At 41.3% G+C, this 20511-nt stretch overlaps 1 protein-coding gene across 3 annotated transcripts in view; it reads right to left on the minus strand.

The window, feature by feature from the left end:
* The window catches only part of LOC102192222 (leucine-rich repeat and fibronectin type III domain-containing protein 1-like protein), a 394097-nt gene that overhangs the window by 165157 nt on the left and 208429 nt on the right, over nucleotides 1–20511 (minus strand). Inside the window, exon 1 of one of the 3 annotated variants that reach the window (XM_005737444.2) lies at nucleotides 96–134. The exons of the other annotated variants lie outside the window; for them this stretch is intronic. The gene's annotated coding sequence lies outside the window, so the exon portion shown is untranslated. Of the gene's footprint in view, nucleotides 1–95; nucleotides 135–20511 lie in introns of those variants that run through there. 3 annotated transcript variants of the gene reach the window in all.

The following is a 20511-nucleotide window of genomic DNA, read 5'->3' on the forward strand; positions in this document are numbered from 1 at the left end:
CACACACACACACACACACACACACACACACACACACACACACACACACACACACACACACACACACACACACACACACTCTGATCTGTACGCACCTCATTTTCACTGACTTCCCAGCACAGGAAAAAGAAGTTCCCGGCGGACTACCCACAGGGTATGAGTACATTCAGCCCAGCACTCCCCAGACAGCGCTGAGCTCTGATAGGTCCCTGAGGATTACATACTGCAAAGGCTTTAGCCAATAGGAACAGGCCATTATCTCAGATGCAGTAAACACACATATAATGAAGGAGCGGAGGAAACTGAATTGCTATTGCATCTGAAGTGTGTGTACGTGTGCGTGCGATCTAAAGTATCATATATCTTCCCAGGCAACAAGGGTCGATAATAAAGCTGGCTCTGTGCTAAAGCTTTGGGAAGTGTACTGGGATCTACTGGGGAAGCTTTACTGGTTTCAGCCTTGAGCAAGGCCCTGTGGTGTTGGGTTTCCTCAGAGATAAAGGCAATCCTGCCTGTCTGCAGTGATATACAAGCTTACAAGTCCTTGGCCTTATCTGCTCTCTCCTTGCTGCCTGATTTAAGCTCTACGAGTCAGGAGGAAGACGAGCAACTGGAGAAGAATGGGAAAATTAAGAAAGAAGGGATAAGTGCGCACAGGAAGGAATGAAAGAAATTTCAATAAACAAACCAATAAACATGCGTGGTGCTGCTGGCTTTGCTCCTGTGATGTGTGGGGCCCACATTTAAGTCTATCTCACCATTAATGTTGTCCAAGTGATTTTCACAGTGTCGAGTTAAAGCAACCTTTACACGTAATTATGCTAATTTATATCCTGCTGCATATGTAAAACAGAAACTGCAGTTAGTCACCAAGCGAGGAGCATGGCAGACAAGACGGTAAAAATAAATAAATAAACTGGTTTAAAATGCTGTAACGCCAAATTCACTAGAAATAAGTTTGAATTTCAGTCAAATAGTAGTTAAGTTCATTCTCCATCGCTTTCTTTTGATGCCAGTATTGAAAACAAAGCCGCCGTTATGTGAAGTAGAGAGCTTGTGGATGACTACATCAGCAGATTATAGTTTGAAAGCTCTCCCTGACTTGCAGTTTGGCTCTTGTTAAGTGATCTAAATCATCCTGTTGTTTGCCATTTATTTCAAGGAGATTTTAAGTGAAACAAAAATCAGACGCCACTTCAACCGCGTGATAAAAGACTCGAGATAAATCATGAATAGAGACTTCAGTTTCAGTCGAACTGATGTTTCATTGGGAGAGAAAAATGCATGAAAGAGGTCGGGGTGGATGATAGTATGTGTAAGATTCCAGAGCTGCACTGTCATAAGCACAACATCAGATTAAAAGCTTTGAAACTTTTCTTCTACCAGTGAAATACAGTAAACACTGCAGTTTACATCAGGTTGGAGAATCTTTACAGTCCAAGTGTCAGAAAGAAAACAGTAGCATCGCCACTAGTCCGAGTGCTACTGGTACGAGTGTGAACCATTCACCAGGCAATACCAGCATGAGAACCTCATACATATAAATGAGTGAATGATTGATCCTGCAGCTACTGGTGACCATACAGTAAACAAACACCAACAACAATGTAAAGTCATCTCATCTGCGCTCAGATCTTTTGGATTTTTCCTTTTCTTTGGACCACAGCTCTACTTCCTTACACAGTCTGTTGTTATGTTTCCTTCACCGCGCCGTCCCCACACACAGCTGAGACCTTCACCAACATACGTGCACCCCCAGCGAAGCAAAAGTTCAGCAGAGGAGACAAACAAGCCTCTCTGCAAACACCGTTACATTAAATCAAATCAACAGGCAGCAGCACTCTCCTTCTGTTTTCTGCTGCTTTGAGCTCCTGCCTCATTCGTTTTTCTGAAGGAGTGAAGAGGACCAAGCACACATCTGCACTTGGTATGACAACCTCGTACATACGAGTACTAGTATGTGATACTATTTAGGATAGCAAACAGCTGATTATTTCAGTGATACAACTATGGTAGTCTCTATCTGAAGATAAGTGAATATCTATAGAATCTGCAGGTAAGGAAGTGATTATTGATATTGTTGCTCAGGAAGAGAGGGCAGTCTAAACATTTGATGATAAGTCAAATGTTTAGACAGCCCTCTCTGGAATGTCAGTGGTTCCAACAATTCATCCAGTGCGCTGTTCGGGAAAGATACTGGACCCCAAACTGTCCCCAGTGCCTCCCTGTGAGTGTATGGAAGTGAAAAAAGAATAACTCACTGTTTAACCACTAAGCTAAAGGTAAAAATGAATAAATAAATAAATTACCACTTACTTGTACTTACAATAACTTACTTACTCTCTGACCAGATATTGTCTGCTATGATTGCATCAAAATATGACCCAAGTCATCATTTATATCATCTCCATTAATACTCTGTTCTAAATTATTCTCTGTCCAACACTGGCGATGTTCTTCCTGTTACTCTGAGCTCGAGGTGAGTTTGGCCTTTGGCTGGAGGCTGAGGGCGCCTCGTTTAAATTAGGGCCTGATTGGGTCAGCGTCACTTCACTGCCCTCCATGCTCCCAACGAGACAGTGCAGTCAGCAAACGCCACTAACCTCAGCTGCTCACACACTAAAACCATCAGGATTTAGAATACACAGACAGGCAATCGCATCTAAGCTACATATGCATGCAAGGAGGAAACACATTTACTGAAATGCATCATCAGTTTTGGAAGCCTTTTTATATACTACGCTTCTTAAGTACATTTGTAAACAATGAGTGGGCCTTGAATTGCGATCCACCCGCTGGATATCAAGGCTACACCGGAAGTCTTGGAAAACCCGCCACTGCAGCTGATTTAAACTCCAGTCACACAGAGACTTCTATGTTACCTTTTCACTTTGTATCTGAGGCCAGCAAAAGAATGATACAGTGGATTGAAATTCTTCATTAAGCCTTAGTTTGTAAGCGGCAGATCCAAGTGCATCCCCTGTGAAGAAACGCACTGCTCACATCCTCCCTTTAATGAGGTGTGCTCAGAGGTGAAGGGGGAAAAGAAAATGAGCTGCTCCCGGGTTTGCATCTATGATACAAATTTACTTTCATGTTGACTGATCCGGGTTTTCATTGGCTGGCAAACCTTGCAATACATCCTCGTCAGTCAGACATGTAACAGACTTGCCAGACCACACAGTGTGAAATCCAGACAGCCTCTCAGTGCCGCAACACAGTTAGCTCACCATTTGCTATATGTCAATGTTTGCCTCGCTTCCAAAACCCTGGATGTTCATCCAGAACTCTGAGTGCTGGTGTGTGTCTGAGCCTGTCTGAGTCAGCGTGCCGCTGCTCGTAAAGGCCGTAACACCAGTGGATTTGGATTTACAAGTCATGTACACTTTTCTTTAAAGCCCAAACGAGAACAGCTTCTTTACACATCCGTCTGCACAATTAGGATTTGATCAAATCGGTTCATCCTGTCAAAAAAGCACTTATAGCTCCTTTCACTTTTAACCCCAAATTAACTGCACCTAACAGTGTGAAGGGTTAAACAGCCAGTGGGTGGAGTCTCAGTATGCCTGACGACTATATAAGGAAATCCCTTCTGACATAACACACATTTTTTTTTACATACACTGATGTCACTTTTGGAAACCTTTGGCCAGATTTAATATCAGTATCCACCAGCAGTGTACACTACATATGGAAGAAAACAAGTGAAGCATAACAGGACATCTAATTGTATTGAAATAATGAGTTTCAGCACTAAATTTGTAAAAGAAGCAGCATTCTGGACAAGACCTACATCACGTAAGAAATTTCATGACACAAGACTGTTCTGTTATCTGCTGCTGAAAACACTGCTCAGCGGTACAAATTAAAGATGTTGCCCGTGGCTCGATAAGACTGGGACTCCAACTTTAACAAATGACCCATCTTTTTGTGTCCACCAAAGCACAATATCCCTTTGCCCTTAGATCCACTGCGACACGGCGCAGAGCTGACTGTGCATCGTCAGCTGTGGCTGAGAGCAGGAGCTCAGTGTTTTTGAGTCAGCAGCGGGAAGACGCACAAAGATTTACTTCAGATCCACATTTAATTAAACTCTGCAAACTAGACTACGAGATTAAAGCTCAAATCCCACTAAAGGTCTTTACTTGAGTTTGATTCAGAGCAAGAGTCTCGATACTTGAAGCAAGAGTTTGAAAGGGAAAATTACAAAAATAAAAATCAATTAAAACAAACAAAAACAAAGCAACATTTGAAGGATGGCGCAGTTATGTTTCATGGTTTTATATATTTCACATGTGTATTTATAGGACTGCTATTTGCTGATAAAGGCCCTGTGGGTTCATAATAGATTACCTGCATATAAGATGGCATTTACAGTTACCAGTGGCTAAAATCAGCTTTGCACTGGAGAAATGTTTTAAAAAAAAGGGTGATAAAGCTTTGAGGTTTGAAACAGGTCAGTTAGCTCTCTGGAACAAGGATGTGGAAGATAAATGAGAAGAGAAAAAAAGGTAATTGGCAAGATTTTTATTTGAGAATTTTGTTAGAACGAGACAGGCTTCAGTTTCAGAGAAACCTGGTGTGGAATAGAATTAGAATAGAATTCAACTTTATTGTCATTGCACATGCACAGGTACAGGGCAACGAAATGCAGTTTGCATCCATCCAGAAGTGCTTTAGTGATATAGATATATTACAATATATATTAGCAATAATATAGATATGTGAGTATATTACAGAAATGGGTCTATTATGGTATGTTATAATGTACACGGTATGAAGTATGTTGTGAATATTCTATAACTATAAGTATGTACAGGCTGTAGTGAGTACAAGCTATGAACAGGATATAAATATGAAAAACTATACAGAATATGAAATAAATAACTTTACAGAAATCTGAGATATACAGCTATACAGAAATGGGAACTATGCAAGTTGTAAACAGTTGTAGGATTAAAAATTATCGAATGTACAGAATGATTATTTACACAGAGCTATACAGTACTGCAGTTAAGATAAGTGAGGGTGTAGATAGTTTCTACAGAGGTATATAAAGTGCTGGTGGTTGTGAGTGGTGGTTCAGTCCATGTTATTATTGTGTGTTTGAGGGTACAGTTGACCATTGTGGGTGTGTGTATGTTCAGTCCATGAGTTAACGTGGGTCAGACGTCAGGAGGCAGAGTTCAGGAGTCTGACAGCTGTGGGGAAGAAGCTGTTCCGGTACCTGGTGGTCTTAGTCCGGAGGCTCCTGTAGACGCCTTTGGAAGTAAAGCAAAGGGATTTGTGCAGATTTCATGGCTTTTTCATGCTTTGGGGTTGGTCCCACACAGATCCTATGGATGGCTGTGCAGGCTGTCATTCACATGCTGTAGCCGTTTACTGTCATCAGGGGGCGATGTCACAAACAACAGCTCTGTGGGCTGCTTTTGCTTGTGGTGCTAAAATAAAAAGTCAGTTGAAGCCACTTTCTGTGCTTTGCTCGAGTCTGAAGCACAACAGCTCGAAAGCGAAGGGCTCCCTGCAGATTCATCCGCACTGAGCTGCATGCCTTTGGGTTTCTGGAGCACCGCACACAAGCATCCTCGCTAAGGCTGTAATCTTACGCAAAGTGACACAAACACATAAAATAACACTGTAAAATAGGCTTTACATGGATCAGCACGGTCCACACTTTGCCTCGAATAAGTGAACGATTACGGACCGGCATCTATGTGTGGAAGCTCCGGCACTTTATAGTTGGCCTTGTTTATCACAGCCCTCTACAGCTCCTGTTTATGCTATAGGCAGCACATTATTCTATTGTAACACTAACGTGTTACACACAAATTAATCAAAGCATATCAGTATCAAATATTTAGAACATGACTGCAAACATGTATGAGCGAAGAGATTTGTATGCATTTATATTTTTCCTGGATCGAGTTTGTCCTGCAAATTCAGAGCTGCTCACAAAACACCTGATCTGCATTTCACTTTACTATATCTATTTCTCCTGTCTCCATCTCAGCTGGTACACACTTCCTGAGATAATTTCATTTGGGCAACGTTATATATGCCACAGCTCTGCTGCACGCGCTCAGTGGGATATTAACCTGTCCAGGGTGACATACTATGTTCTTCTTTTCTTTATCAAGGTGACTTACTATATTTAATTCCCCTCTTGCATTGAGCAGCATATACTTGTAAAGCCTATTTGTTAAACTGACACTGATATCCCATTGTCTGTGGCTGGTGTTGAATTTCCTTCAGTTTACTGTTTAAAATCAAGACGACTCTCATCTGTCGCCCTCACACACTTTCATTCCATTTCTTTCGCTTGTTTTTCTGGTTTCATACAGGAAAAAAGAACAGAAAAAAATGAAAATGAGAAAATCTGACCCTCATTTGAATTAGCAAACCTCTGGAATGTTATCAGCGTGAAGCTGAATGAAACTAATTAAGCTGTCCAACAATATTTTCTGTGATCACTGTGGAAATCAGATCCCACTGTGGCAAATTATCCCAGTCACTGTACGACCACCAAAGTGTAAAGCCACCACGAGCTCACACCCGCGACCTCATATCAGTGTTCAGCACAGTGAAGCAGTCTGAAGCTCAACAGTTGGAAAACGCCTCTCATTCATCAAGAACCACTGCACACAGGAGCGAACTGAGGAAAGTGAGTAGGAGTGAGGTTTGTGAAGTGCAGAATACAAACGTGAAAATGCGACTGGAGCTTTTTAACAAATAAATGTGGTGTCCGAATCTGAAACCAAAAAGCTTGGAAAACAAATAAGAGCCACTGGAAGCTCAAACATGCTGTGAAGCTGCGCACGAGGGAAAAAAGAGCAACCAGTGAGTGAAAAACACCCACCAACAGGTGAAGTGTGCTTACTGACAAAATGGTGATAACATTGTGACCACCAACAATTGTTTTAGTTTTACAAACATGCACATCTTTAGGGGACATTTCAACCATCAGCTAATACGAAGAGCTAATACGAAGAGCGCCTCAAAGAGTTCCTGCATGCTTTATGGTGATTTAATGACAGCAAACAGTGAAGTGAGGCTCCTTACATCACAGGCATTCTGAAACTGAAGACTGCATATCAGACTCTGACTGCCCCAATTTAATACATTTTGCAGAAGTTATTAATCAGTATCAAAGCAGCTGTGGATAATAGATAATTTAACAACTATCTGGAATCCATCAGTTATCAAGAGGAACCTTTTTTCTTTCTTGGCCTCTAGTGAAACGTACGGTTATCCTGATAACATGCAGTTGATATCTGTGCCAAGGCTTCCCATGAGTGCAGATAAATTAGAAAATGCCAATAAAAAGCTAAAGCGTTGGCAGCTGGTGGTCTTGAGATTACGTTTCAGAAAATGGATTCCTCTCTACGCTCCACGCAGACTGTTCATGTAGCCCAGCCCTGCTTGGATTTAACCGCTGCAGCTTTTGTCTTGATGCATGCTCAATCATCCAGGTAAGAAAACCCCCAAATTAGTTGATGGTTAATGATAAAGGAAGTGACCTCGCAGCACATTGTTTGTCAGTGGTGCTAGTTTCAGTCATTGGGCAAACGTTTTGTTTTAAAAAGGATGGTTGAAGCTGCAGGTAGCTGAGGGTGAAGAAGTCCTCTGGATGAGTGAGGAAATGTTCCTCCCACTGAAAACGCTACGTCCAGATGAACACAATCAATGTTTGGAGATTTATCAGCTTTTAAATCATTTTAAATTTCTGCTGACTGTTGACAAATTACAACTAATCGCTTTTTTCCAAATCAACATTTTTTCAGTAATTGCGTTCATTTCACCTCACTGGGGAAGCCCCCAGCAGCCCAGGCCCACTGCAGTGTAACTAAAGGAGGGTTTAGCAACAACTTACAGAGCCCTGTCACTGCTCATTTAGCATTTAATTTTCTCCAAAATGTAGGAAATTAGGGGTTAGGGTGATGGCTACTTCTCAGGAATTATAATTTAGACATCAGAGGGTTCACTGGCCAGTACTCGGACTTCACATATTCAAATATAAGCATCATTACAAGCAGAACTCAAAACTCGTTCAGGGGCAACAAGGGGGTTTTGGAGGTTTCCTGTGTCATCAGCAGATGTCGAGAAAGCATATTGCTTAAAAGATTTGCATTTACATTTGGAGATTTGTTACATTTGGAGATTTGTTACATTTGGAGATTTGTTACATTTGGAGATTTGTTACATTTGGCACGGCCCTGGCTGGGTTAGGGCCTGTGTGGGCGAGTGTTTGGCAACGAATCCTTTTTAGTTACTTTTCAGTTTACTGACCAACGCTTGTTTTGTTTTGTTTCTTTAAATGGTGATAGCAGCTTGTCCGTCTCTTTTAGTTGAGTTATTAATAGAAACTTTAATAAAACTCTTTAATTTAACCATTTTGCCTCTCTGTCTCGTTTTTCTGACCCAGACACTTTTTGTTACTTTTCCTAATCGCCTGGATCCTTTCAGAGCAACGTAACACATTCAATTCCTATTTCTACAGATTTTGTAAAGATGGCTTTGCCCTGACGTTGACCTAAAAAGACACACGATTGCCACACATCTATTCTCATCATAACTGGGATACTTTTTCCACAAGAACCCCCAGCAGCTGTCTTCCTGCTGCTTCATGTCAGCGCCCCTCCGCCCACCTGTGCTCTGTGCTATAGGCACCAAAATAAATAGCGCAGCTCCCAAGGTCACGTCAAGGTGAGGGATACACCAAACTGTCAGAACACTGCGTGTGTGAATATTTGGCTCTGCAAGTTCCAAATATATGTTGCTGTAAACATTGTTAAAATAAGAAGAGACAACACTGAAACGGTTCATATTCACCACAACCCGAATGTCACAATTATAGAGGACGACAATGCAGAATTATTCTACAATAAATGAATACAATTCAAAGCTTTCTGATACAACATGACTCTCAGGGAATAACAATTACTGTAGTATAAATCCGATGGGATGTCAGGTACAGTAAAAAACTCTTTATATAAATGGCAAGAGAAAATTCAGGTGTCTCTGCAGGAGGCCAGAGGATTACACGTGTAAAAGACTGTTCGTGTTTCTTGGTTGAGTGATGTGGGCCTAACTGAGACACACAGCATGGATGAGAACAGTCTGTACACTTAATTACAGGATTCATATTCTCCACTGCTCTCCCTGACACTCGTCTTTAAACTGTTTTAAGTCTTTCTTCAAGTTCTGTTTCGTTGTATTCCCGTTGTTTTCATTACATGATCATATATGAGCTGGACTGAAGATTTAGTGAACTTTTATCCTGCCTGCTGTGTTTGGCACTGGGTTTCTTTCTGGACTGTTTCATAACTTAAAGCCTGACCATCAATACACCAAAACATATAAATACGTTTTAATGCATTAAAGTTTGAGGCATTTTAACAGGGCTGTGGGGACGACTCACTTTTGAAGCCAGCCTCAGGTGGCATCCAGAGGAACTGCAGTTTTATCCACATCGGCTTCATTTTCATGCAACTTGTTTAGTTTAAAACATGCTGACACTTCTGACTCTGAGTCTGGATTATATTTTTATCAAGTTACATTATTCAAACCATGCAAAATATTAAATGTTTTTATCAATATACAACCAGCATGTGGTACAATCCATGTGAGATTCTCCTGAGTGTCTTAGAGTAGGACAGATGTAGAAATTCTCTCTCAGGAAGAATAACTGAAAAAAGCCAGATCACATTTTTCTGGTCAGGACGTACAAAAGAAATGTGCACAGATGAACCACTGTCTGATGAAATCTCAGCAGATATAGATAGGCGAAATATATAACTCCATCCTTTTAGGGATAAAGTGTAAAATTACCATGACATTCACATTCACTGAGCCACCACACACAGACCTGCTGGGGCTCCTCAGGGGGGCATTAGCACACAAAAGCAAAGCCAAGCAGCAGATCAGGCTGCTGTTACTGCCAAACAGTCAGGCCTCAGGAATTCATTTTGGCACAGATGAAGAATGAAAAATTGCTCTGACATTTACAGCACACATCCCGCTGCAGCAGAGTCGACAAACAGTGGGAGACAGCCACAAAACTAGGTTAAGATTTTTGCCATTATTAAGTTATCCTCACTAATTCGTAAGATTAGGACTGAGATCCCACATTAGAACCAAATTTCTCTGAGCTTTCATTGCAGCGTGCAAATCCAGGGATGCTAAGACGACCACAGATTCTAGTTGCGTGAACGAATTAGCTGAGAAGCTAACTATAAAACCTGTCATGTTTATCTAGTGTAAGACGACCAGAGCTCAGTTGGTGTTTCAGTGGTGAACCAAAATAATTTCACCTACTCACTGGGTGCACAGAGAGAAAACTGAATAGAACAGAAAATAGACCTTAAGGAAATGTAAACCTGGCAGAAAAGAAACAACTTCTCCAGTTAAGTTTAATAAAAGACACAGAAACTAAATGGAAACTTAGAGCTGGAATTGGGTTGCAGAGTGGCTTGCAGGCATCATTTTAATACTAGTCAAACCTCTTGAGAGGTATGCAACCCTCCGTGGCATGAAGTTTTTTACGCAAATATTGACATGTGGGGTATCCACAGAAACCTTAGAATCTAAACGCTCATATAAACCATTTCTACAACAACCAAACACAGTGAGAACAAGCAATGATTAAAAGAGCAGTTACGTAATTGTGCAAAAGTCTTCTAAACACACACAACGAAGCCACGAACTCTCCCGACTTCATGTAAAAAGGGAACCAAAGCCTGGTTAGCTAGCTGGGCTCTCACAGATCCCCAAACTCCAAGTTTCAACACGCTCCGACCAAAATCCAGTGAACCAGCCACAAAAGAAGACCACCATGGAATCATAAATCTTGGCACAGATGATGTTTAAATGTTGATTACTGACTATCTGTGTTCTAGCCTCAGTAACTTTGACACAGTAACAACTGCTGCAGTATTTAAACCTCTGATGAAATCTGTTAGCTTTATTTTGATACCAAGATTGTTTACACAGAGTTTGTGATTGCAGAGAAATACTCCATGCAGGAGGCTCAGAAAGCCCTTTGGGGCTCACCAGAACAGCACCTTTTGAGTTGCAAGGGTTTCCCGCCTAAGAAACACCTTTCATAAACAGCTTTCCACTCTTTTCTTTTCCCCTTTTTTTCCACCGGTGGGCTCACCAGTGTTACCAGTGTCTGCCTCTGAGACAGCTTAGCTGAACTCTCTTTAATCAGGAATAATTAACCTTGTGAATTGAAAACAGTGTATTGTCTGTAAATTTACAGTATGTGCATGTTTCATCAGTGTACTATTTGACTTGTCACTCCAGTGGTCATTCAGCTGATGAAAAGAATTTGAAAAGCTCTCAATTTGATTGGTTATTTACGGTTTCTTGAACAGACAGAGAAAAACTATGAAGGCGCACTGTGTCGTTGGGACTGCTGTTCAATACTGAACTCAGTATGACTGTGTGTCTGCGCACCACTGCCAATTAAATGATAATAGAAAATACCAGGGAAAAGAATTATGGAAGTGTTTCTCTCATCGGTGAAAAGCGGGCATGCCATCACATAATGACATACAGTAAACACACCCATGAATGTGCTGTTAGAATTATCATCTCTGCTGCCACGAATTCATATTTGACAATGAATGCTTTGAGTGAAAGATAAAGAAAATATTAACCACACTGAGAAACTGAGACTCTTTTTAATTGAGAACAGTGTGAAAAAACCTTGAAATAAACATGATTATCTCTAACAAACTAAACAACGAGGAGGTGGGAACCAAACAGAAGCTACACAAAGCTTATCCACTGTTTGAGCAGCTCTGATACCTCCGCAATAAATCAGCCATTGTGAAGAAATGCTTTGAAATAATAAGAGTGTGATGTTTTATGGGACTGATGCCGCAGTGAGACAAAACAATTGCATGCAAATAAGAAACAGAAATTAGAAGGCAGATATTGAAAATGAAACACAGAAATAAAAACATGAAAATGTTAAATAATACTAAATAAATACTAAAAATAGAGCACAAACTAATGGATGAAGTATCGAGATAGGTATGACGAACCTGCGATGTTACAGAAATATAATAATCGAAAAATGGGCATTCGGATTTGTGAAAAAAGTCCCGCCCAGCGAGCATGCCGGGATCTCTTTGTACTGATGGTGCCTTACATCTTGTTGCCCCATCCAGTATATTTTCTCCTGAGAGGTTTCGTCTTTAGGTTCAGAAGTACCTAAAAGGTAGTGAAGGGTTTCTTGCTTTGGCAATGAATCACTAACAAACCTAACATACATGCCTTTGGTCTCTGGGCAGAGCGGGGTACCTGAAGGAAATTCATGGATGCACAAGAAGAACATGAAAACTTGACACAGACACAGAGAAGGCCGACACACTCTGAAATGTAACATAGGTTTACGAATAGAATGAACAAACTGATGAAAGTGATGAAACTAACACAGAAACGTGAAGCTGAACAAGAAATGGAGTTTGGGTTTGACCGTTTCTGGTTTTGTGGCACAACGTCAAGCCAGTTATAGCTTACCCAGTTTGGTGTGGAACTGGAGTGAAACCTTAAACAGAACCAGCTAAACAAAAAACACAAACAAAACAAGTCAAAGCCACAAAACATCGCAGAAGAAAGCAGCAGCAGCTATCAGAAATGTATTCAAAGTGCTCATTGTGTTTTCTTAACTGCTAGTTGTTTTTTTTTCACTGAACTCTGGCTCATTTTCCCCTTGGTGTGGTTCTCTGGTGCACACAGTGATCGCACTCGGGTACAGACCAAAACAAGGTCTCAGTGCAGTTCCAAATGAACTCCAGAGTGGTTGATGGGAATGATGGGAATGTGATCCAACCTCCATCTGAACCAACACCAGGGGTACATTCCAAGTTTTAGCTAAAAACATATGCTTTGTATTTTGGGATTCAACGAGGTACTACAGATGTGCAAAAATCTATACGGGCTACATACTAGCTGTGAAATGAACATAAATTCTTCATGTTCTCCAATAGTGCAGAACACCTTCTTCCTGGCAAACGAATGACTGAACATTCTTACGTGACGCATTTTGGTTCACTTGGAGTTCACATGGAACTCCAGCATAAACCATGAACTCCAGGCAATGCCCCAAGTCACTCTGCAGGGAAGATATGATGCCCACACTGTGGAGGACAGAGGAACAGCCTCTGGAATTAAGATTTGAACTACTGTCAGTTCTGGTCACCTAAATTCAACTACATACAGATCTATGGAACTGGAGTTCTTAAAAGTGTCTTCTGTCCATCCATCCAGATGTTGTTGCACCAGACGTCTACTTTGAAATGTTGGACTAAAATAGTATCTAGTCTTAAATCCTCGATTGCCTGTGGGGGTCTGAAGGGCTAAAATAATAACAGCATCCGTAAGCACATATTCCCCTGATTTCCCCAAACAAAACTAAAACAACTGCTGACTCAGCACAACTATTGAATAATAACACCAAGGAGCCTTGTGCCTTTAGAAATAAACTCCATCATCATAGCATCATTTGTGCAACATTTTGGGTTCACAGTCTTGCTGTGCAAGAGCATCAGGAATTCTTCAAAGTTCTCACACGGCTGTAAAATGTGGACGCTCACTCAGCCTCCTGCGCGCCTGCTCTTTGCTAACAACACCTCCGGAGAAGATGAAGGGTTGTGGGTGGGGGTGGGGTGATGTGCAGAGGAGAGGTGGAGCCCATTCGAGGCATTTTATTTGCTACTCTATCATCAAAAGTGGATGTGTGTTATTGCTGAAGAAGCACCATTATAATTGACAAACCGTAGCTTTATTTGACAGTCCAACTCGTAGCCAAAGTTTTTTTTGCACAGCCAGCAGGAAATGCACAGCCAAAGCCTTGAAGCTGCTGACATTAAATAATATGACAAGTCAGAAAAGAGCAGGGACTTTAATGTTAATTGTGCTCACATTTAGAAGTGCCAGCATGTCGGATTACTGATTCAAATATCAGAGGTGAAACAGAAGTAACGAGCACACATTTAAAAGGTGTTTTAAACTGGCCAGCTTTACAGAAGAGATAAATGTTGAGAGGTACATCTAAAAAAAAAAAACACCTTTATGGATATTTTACATTTTCACATGAACTGTTTGTTTTTGTATCTCATCCACCAGGATACTGGTTGTCAGGGGCGTGGCTTCTTTGATTGATACAGGCAGCTTGAGCCAAAGGCTACCTGCTAGATCTCAGCTCCATCTGAGTCGACCGCTGATTTTTTTTAACCAAATTTATTAAAAGCTAATAAATAATTTGGCTTGTCCTGTGGTTAATTGTACAAACACAAACGTTATGCTTCATCTTTGGTGATTTTGCAGCATTTTATCAGTGTGTTACTGAGCACTTATTAGCAGGAATGTGTTTCTGAATGCAGCGTGTTAACCAAGCTTTCTAATATAAGCTTATGAGCTCACTCTGACTCCACACACTAACAATGGCATCCAAAACGCTAACGCTCAGCCCTCAAATGACAGAATCCAGAAACTATAGCACTGTGATTACTTCTTCTCTGCTAGATTAGATTTTTTCTGCATTATTTCTCAATATACATATAATTTTGTTGAGAATAAAACCTCATTTTGCTCCTCTGTGCCCATCACTGTAGAGGCGTTGCTGCACCTCTTCCACTGAATGACCATGAAAGAAACACAGCGGTATACAGGGTGCACTGTAATAGGCCTGTCTGCTCCACTGCTTTGTCCAGATCAATAAAGTTATAAAGCGACACAGAGAGGGAGCCAGTAAGGCCAAGCAGCCTGTCAGCAGCCGGATGTGTCCTCGGTCCCTTGGCTGAGTCCACCGCTGCTGTCAGGACTGTAATATGTCTGTTGACCTTGAGTTTACAGCGAAGGGAAGAGGGAGCGCCACACACATTAAGAGCTATTCGGCTTCCAAAAGTGTTTTCAAAGTTCAACAGCAGCAACAGTATGTTTACATTTATGGGTATATTTATGGCATTTGCCTGAAACTCTTCGCAAGCTCAGTATTCATGGAGCTTTGGCTAGACAGCTCCAGGGAGCGGACAGCCCTTTTCCCAGTCTTCTTTATATTTACAGCATCTGAATGGCTGGACTTTAGGTACCTTGATGCAGCAGTGATGTACTAAAAGTTTCTATAAAATAAATTGTTTGCATTATTTTATAGAAAAGCTGAGGAGACGGAGGCTAAAAAAAGCTTATTCAGCATTCAAAGGAAGCACGGCGTGACTTTTGATAACTGGTTGTGCTTCAGTACTGAATTATGATCAAAACATTTAAATATTAACAATTTTGCACGTTTGTAGCTCTCCACTCTTCTCTCATCACTCATTCTGAGTTTGATAAGATGGCATTTTTTTAATATAACTGAGTCTGGAGTATAAAAGCTTCACTTCCTTAACAGGTAAAGGAGTGAAGATGTGAATATAATTATTGCATGGCCTCCACCTAATTTAAGGATATCTGCCTGAAATCCATCGTGCTGCAGTTTGTGTCCATAACACGGCGGGCAGTACCAGCTTTTTATTCATTGGTAGATCGCTACAGTCGAAGCACTCTTGGTCAACATGAACCCCACATTACTCCAGACACATCCATTAGTGTTTATGTATGAATGTGATACGCAGGCCGCGGTGTGATAACGACAATGTATGGAAAACGATGACGTTTGACCAGAACCGCATCCAACTCCACAGCAAAGAAGCTGAGATATCCCCAGATGAGTGAAAACAGTTGACCCAGTGAAGCAGTTCTCATAATTATGAACCTGGAATCATTTTAAACTGCACAAAGAAAGATGGAAAACGGTTTAACTATGTTTCCTAAAACTGACGCTGCAGCCTCTGAACTTTTCTTTTCACAGAGGATACTGAGATTTATATCATGCATCATCATTAAGTATATTGGGATATGAATCTTGTATAACCAGACCTCAGTAATTTCAGCTCTATGGAGACTGCAGTAGCCTCAAGTTTGAGTGTGACCACTTTATCATTGCAATTGTGGCCGTGGTAGTTACAGGCCCATTACAGCCAAACTCCCAAAGCTGCTCTTTCTGCTGCGAGGGCATTTCAAACTGCAACCTCTGTCTGAGACGCAGGCAGAATTGGTGGGTTTCCTAATGACTGTCCTGGTGTGGTGTGCAGACAACACCAACACATAATACAAGTGCTTAATTAATAGCAAACAACATATCAGCAAGAAACGCTAGTTTGGGCAAGCAAATCTCAACAACTTTACTTTTTCTCTGTTCCATTTAAATTGTCCATGAGACAGTCGTATCTGTAGGACTTCCTCTAAAACCGCAGTGCAGCCTGTTGGCCACCGAGCAGGTTCAAGAGTTTGGTCTTGGGCTCAAGCAATGGTAATGACTAGCAGAAACGAACAACCTCTCGTCTCAAACGCAATTCTCTGATCTTTGAGCCTCTGTGACGCATCAGAAAACACACTGGAAGAAATGTCAAGGCTCTGTTGTCATACTCATTGTATTTCTCTTTGTCAACACGCTTACGCCTCCATTAATGCATTTTTAATATTAATATGTTATAACTTGTGCACAGCTTCATAAATCTTACATGTTAATAATATTAATAAGGGCAATGTGTAAACTTTTGTGACATTGTGCAGATGACACTGCTGAGTACACGTTGTTACCTACAGTGGCCTTTAAAACCATTAAACAGCATCTTTAAAGGCAGGAAGTTCAAACAAATGTTGTTATTGCCACTGTAGCCTTTGTTTCATTCTCATTTACTCAGCTTTACCATTTTCTGCTCACTTTTTTCTTAAAGTCTGTATTTTTAAACCAGTGCTCTTTAGTCGAACTGTTGGTTGGTTTAGGAGAAGATCGAGTTTAGGCTGAAATAAAACATTTCTAGCACCTGTTTAAAAACTTTAAATTTCCTTCTGGTGGGATTCTAGCATGACGAGTCCCCATTCTTCTACACGACATGGAAAATTTAGGGCTTTCTTGATTTTACAGTTTTTCATTTCTGAGCCTGGGCTCGCAGATGTATGTGAAAACTGAAGAAAACAACAGTATAATGGTTGGACTTTTACTTTATGTAACCCCTGAAGGTTTGTCATACCACAGTGGGATTAGACAAGGTTAACACCTGACCATGGCGAACCGTTGCGGACATTGCAGGTCAACCCAGTATGACAGCAAAGCGCATAACAGACCTGCCGGTCCATCTTGTGGAAGTCTCTCCTAGGCTTGAAGTGCCTTGCAGTACCAGCAGAGAGCGATAATTCAAAGCCAACATAAAAACAGCAATGGGCTTTCAAAGAAAGCCAGCTTTTGTCCCTCTTTTGGGGGGAAACTCCCACTGCGTTTAAATCTGGGACTCTCCACCATTTGACCTTAGAACTGAAGAAGCTTCTCGGATGAGAGGTGAAACGTCTTCAAGCAACTTAAAGAAGTCCAGCTTTTCTTTCCAAGCTCCTTAGCTTTCAAAGAAACATTCCCCAATACAGATCAGCAATCTAGCTTAACCTTACCTGGCATAAAGAGTCAATAACGACTTGTTGGTTTTAATTCACTGTAGCTCTCTGCTGCAACTTAAACATTTCACGCTTATGGGAGGTAAAGCATGGCACCCACATGATGGACCAGTGGGTCTATTATATGCTTTGCTGTAATATTGGGTTGCACAGAATGCTAAAATTTTGCACTGAAAATGGCAAAAGATTGTTGAGTTTCCTGTTCCGAGCCCAAACTGGGATACATCTGCCCATAAATGAAAACGAGTTAAATGCCACTGCCCCATTTCCACACACTGGACCATTAAGACCACAACCTCAGGGATGTGTAACCAGCAACACGCATTCACAAACCTGTTTAGTCAGACAGCACGTGATGAGACTAGCATATGAAGCTAATGAGGGATTCTGCAGTCTGCAGCTCATTCCAGCACCGAGGGGAATTTGCATAATGGTGGGAAATAACTATAGTAATGATTTAAGAAAAACTTTTGCTGTCACACTAATGCCAAACTGTTGCATTCACATGGTAACTGAGCGCAAACTGCTCTGCAGGTATCAGCTCAAACACGGAAGCTTCACTGCTAATGATGACTATTTATGAGGCCGTTATCTTGTCACACAGCAGAACTCAACAGCACAAACAAGTGAGAGGTGGAGAGGGAAGCCTCTTCAGTATGTAGGCCACGCTTTCATGACTAAACTTAAACTTCAAAACTTTTTTTTCATGTTACTTAATCAGACAGAGCTGAATATTCAGTAAAGAAACCTTCAGATGTGTAAAATCTTGAGATGACGTCCCCAAAAACAACAGCAGCCACCTTCTCCTGCCGTGGCTCTGTTGTTTTCCCGACTCGTCTCACAGCCTTCACTCTCATTATTGCTGCTCTCATCCTGTGTCTGTACTTCTTATTATTCTGCTTGTGACCATTAGGCCTGCTCATCTCATTACTGTAATTCTGATTCAAGGTCCACACCTGCCATTACTGTGAGCACTCTGTCTCATTAGGAAAGTCCTGTCACTGCAGCAGTGAATGCGGCAGCAGCAAATTAGTTGTGATAGAAAAGCCTTCAATGACACGCGGAGTGGCAGTGGGAAAAAAGATGCGACTCTGTGTGCGTGTTTGTGTGTGTTAATTAATCAGAGAGACAAACTGCATCTGCACATTGTTGTGCATCTTGCATTTTGGGAGAAGAGAAGAAGTGAAGTGTGCAGGTGAATGCAGGTTTGCTGTACTCAGGGGCCCATTTCAGCGTGTGTTATGAGATCTATAGCTACCTAATGGACCTATTTGCTTGTCCAAGTTGCTTCAAACGATTCAGCCGGAGCAAGAAACTAATGTGGCTATTAAGGCTGCATTACCCTAAGTCAGTGTTTCTCTGCACCGCGCTCTCGCACAAACACACACGCACTTTAATTGCGAACTCTTTGTAATGTTTTCTTCTATTACCAGTTTGTGTAATTCCCTTCAGTGCGGTCACCCTCGGGCTGCTGAACCCATTGCAACTTGCCACAGATTGATGAGCATTAACCTTTAAAAATGACTTTTAAATCTTGTTTTCTGCTTTTAAAAAAAGAACTGGATTATTTTTTTGAGTCTTTTAAACCGTTTTAAATGCATCTTGCAGGAAAGCAGGACTGTCATCCGGTGCATAAAACTCATTTATCTACCTCCTTTTTTAACCCAGTGGAGTAAACTGTCTGATGTCATGTTTGATGTCAAGGTAACATACAGCGGGTTTGTGTCTGCACCGTTTCATTGATTTTCACATTCTCTAGTGGGTAGAAACTTCAGCTGAAAATGAAACAGCGAGAACGGCAACGAGAACTCAACTTTTCATCCTGTTAATATTGCACGACTTTGCAACTCCTGTTATCGTTTCATTTCATAGTTAAAATCAATCCTTATTGGAATAACATAAAAATAACTGCACACAATAAGTGAACAAATGACTTCTGCAGCACTGAAATCAGTAACAACGCTCGGCTCCATTATTTTTAGAATACGACAAAGTGAAATATGCAAATGTAGCAGTGGATAGAAGACGCTTTACTACAGCAGTCTCAGAGTTAAACTCTCCAGCAAGCCATAACTTTATTCTTTATTATTCTCTGTGGGCTATTCTTTCTTCCACAAGCAGATATGAGTTATTAGTACAGTTCCAGCTTAAATGCCAGTATCGTAGTTTCTTATTCCTAACACAGAACATATGTCCACAAACACTAGACTCTCAGACACAATCACATATTTCCAACAGATTTTCTGCAACGTCCAAAAGAAGCGAACTGCTCAGCAACTCAGTAGGAGGTGTGAGCGTGAAGCCCATCAAGTTCTGAGTTCTTTAAAAAATCTGATGGTTTGCATGGTTTAAATGCAGCCAGTTTCATTGCCATCATGTTGAGCACCTTTTGCTTCCAGTACAGCTTCTACAGTACGGATCACTGAGTCTCTCACTCCAGTATTTTACGTTGCTAACGTGCAGAGAGCGTTAACATCAGGTCTGCTCACATGGTTCAATTTTAATGAATTCACAAAGCTCGTCCTCATTATCATTATTGCTCTGGAGGCGATAGTCAGAGACACTCACACTGCACCTGGTTTCAGGAGTTTTCCGATTCACAGAAATGTGGAGGGACAGCACTGTTTGTCAATGTAAATATGAATAAGAATAACTTCATTGATCCCAGAGAGAAATTCATGTCTGACTTAGCTCACCTGCTATTTGAATGAGACTTGAAAAGCCTGATGGCTGTGGGTGCGAATGATTTTCTGTATCTCTGCATTATGCAATGGAGAGGTAGGTTTTTTTGTTTTTTTGTTCTGTAAGGATGTTATAAAGTAGGTCACCAAAGCTGTTCCAGATGGCTTCCAACATCTTTATTGTGCATCTCACTGGCAGAACTCAGGTGGTGAGGGTGGGCAGGTGCTTCCTCCAACAGCATCACCATCAACACAGGAGCACCTCAGGGATGTGTCCTCTCGCCACTGCTCTACTCCCTCTACACTTCAGACTGTGTGGCCACCCATGGCT

Source organism: Pundamilia nyererei, unplaced genomic scaffold, assembly GCF_000239375.1.
Source record: "Pundamilia nyererei isolate P.nyererei 1_Seehausen unplaced genomic scaffold, PunNye1.0 scaffold00076, whole genome shotgun sequence".
NCBI lineage: Eukaryota > Metazoa > Chordata > Actinopteri > Cichliformes > Cichlidae > Pundamilia > Pundamilia nyererei.